Below are 2500 nucleotides of genomic sequence, written 5' to 3'. Positions count from 1 at the left end.
AGTAATAAAGATCAAATTCCATGCCTATGCCAAGTTGGACCAAGGGCCCCGTCTCGTTTTGCTATAAGCAAGGGCGTGGCAAGGCACGCGGGGGGCCAAAAAATCAAAGTGCTCCAAATGCACACGGGGGTGTCAAGCAACCTCCATGTACCGTGGCATGACCGTGGCCAAGTAATAAAGATCAAATTCCATGCCTATGCCAAGTTGGACCAAGGCCCCGTCTCGTTTTGCTATAAGCAAGGGCGTGGCAAGGCACGCGGGGGGCCAAAAAATCAAAGTGCTCCGAAAATGCACACGGGGGTGTCAAGCAACCTCCATGTACCGTGGCATGACCGTGGCCAAGTAATAAAGATCAAATTCCATGCCTATGCCAAGTTGGACCAAGGCCCCGTCTCGTTTTGCTATAAGCAAGGGCGTGGCAAGGCACGCGGGGGGCCAAAAAATCAAAGTGCTCCGAAATGCACACGGGGGTGTCAAGCAACCTCCATGTACCGTGGCATGACCGTGGCCAAGTAATAAAGATCAAATTCCATGCCTATGCCAAGTTGGACCAAGGCCCCGTCTCGTTTTGCTATAAGCAAGGGCGTGGCAAGGCACGCGGGGGGCCAAAAAATCAAAGTGCTCCGAAATGCACACGGGGGTGTCAAGCAACCTCCATGTACCGTGGCATGACCGTGGCCAAGTAATAAAGATCAAATTCCATGCCTATGCCAAGTTGGACCAAGGCCCCATCTCGTTTTGCTATAAGCAAGGGCGTGGCAAGGCACGCGGGGGGCCAAAAAATCAAAGTGCTCCAAAATGCACACGGGGGTGTCAAGCAACCTCCATGTACCGTGGCATGACCGTGGCCAAGTAATAAAGATCAAATTCCATGCCTATGCCAAGTTGGACCAAGGCCCCGTCTCGTTTTGCTATAAGCAAGGGCGTGGCAAGGCACGCGGGGGGCCAAAAAATCAAAGTGCTCCGAAAATGCACACGGGGGTGTCAAGCAACCTCCATGTACCGTGGCATGACCGTGGCCAAGTAATAAAGATCAAATTCCATGCCTATGCCAAGTTGGACCAAGGCCCCGTCTCGTTTTGCTATAAGCAAGGGCGTGGCAAGGCACGCGGGGGCCAAAAAATCAAAGTGCTCCGAAATGCACACGGGGGTGTCAAGCAACCTCCATGTACCGTGGCATGACCGTGGCCAAGTAATAAAGATCAAATTCCATGCCTATGCCAAGTTGGACCAAGGCCCCGTCTCGTTTTGCTATAAGCAAGGGCGTGGCAAGGCACGCGGGGGGCCAAAAAATCAAAGTGCTCCGAAATGCACACGGGGGTGTCAAGCAACCTCCATGTACCGTGGCATGACCGTGGCCAAGTAATAAAGATCAAATTCCATGCCTATGCCAAGTTGGACCAAGGCCCCGTCTCGTTTTGCTATAAGCAAGGGCGTGGCAAGGCACGCGGGGGGCCAAAAAAATCAAAGTGCTCCGAAATGCACACGGGGGTGTCAAGCAACCTCCATGTACCGTGGCATGACCGTGGCCAAGTAATAAAGATCAAATTCCATGCCTATGCCAAGTTGGACCAAGGCCCCGTCTCGTTTTGCTATAAGCAAGGGCGTGGCAAGGCACGCGGGGGGCCAAAAAATCAAAGTGCTCCGAAAATATTTTTCCACTTTCCAGTCCACTTATACATATTATGTGCAGTGTGCACACAAGACACCTTCCCAAAATTCGACTTATATGAGGCGTTTTACGTCAAATCCGCCTATTTTCGGCGTTTCGGCCGAAAAATCAAAATAAATCGAAACTTCCTCGGAATGCTTAGCGACTTTCCAGTCCACTTATACATATTGTGTGCAGTGTGCACACAAGACACCTTCCCAAAATTCGACTTATATGAGGCGTTTTACGTCAAATCCGCCTATTTTCGGCGTTTCGGCCGAAAAATCAAAATAAATCGAAAATTCCTCGGAATGCTTAGCCACTTTCCAGTCCACTTATACATATTGTGTGGAGTGTGCACACAAGACACCGTCTCAAAATTCGACTTCTAGGCGGCGTTTTACGTCAAATCCGCCTTTTTTTTTTCGAGTTTTCGGCCAAAAAATCAAACTCAATCGAAACTTCGTCGGATCGCTTAGCCACTTTCCAGTCCACTTATACTTATTGTGTGGGGTGTGCACAAAAAAAAACGAAGTCAAAATTCGACTTCTAGGTTGTTTTTTACGTGGTATCCGCCCTTTGCGAAGTTTCGGCCGAAAAATTCGTAATTAATTCATCCGACATCGGAATATTACGATTCTTTCGTGGTTTTGCTTGTTTTAATGTCCCTAACAACCATAAAAAAATTCAAAAAAAAATTCGTCTTCTAGGTCCACTTTTAAGCACTTTTAAAAACTTATGGATACAGGGAAAAAAGTGCACTTTTTCTACAAAACTGAAAATGGCCTTCCAGTCATATATAGGGGGAGGGTGGGTGTGGGGGTAGGCTCGGCAGGCACGGGGGCGCGC

Source organism: Trifolium pratense, unplaced genomic scaffold, assembly GCF_020283565.1.
Source record: "Trifolium pratense cultivar HEN17-A07 unplaced genomic scaffold, ARS_RC_1.1 scaffold_69, whole genome shotgun sequence".
NCBI classification, from domain to species: domain Eukaryota; kingdom Viridiplantae; phylum Streptophyta; class Magnoliopsida; order Fabales; family Fabaceae; genus Trifolium; species Trifolium pratense.
The sequence above is the reverse complement of the archived record's forward strand: the minus strand, read 5'-3'. Positions refer to the sequence as shown.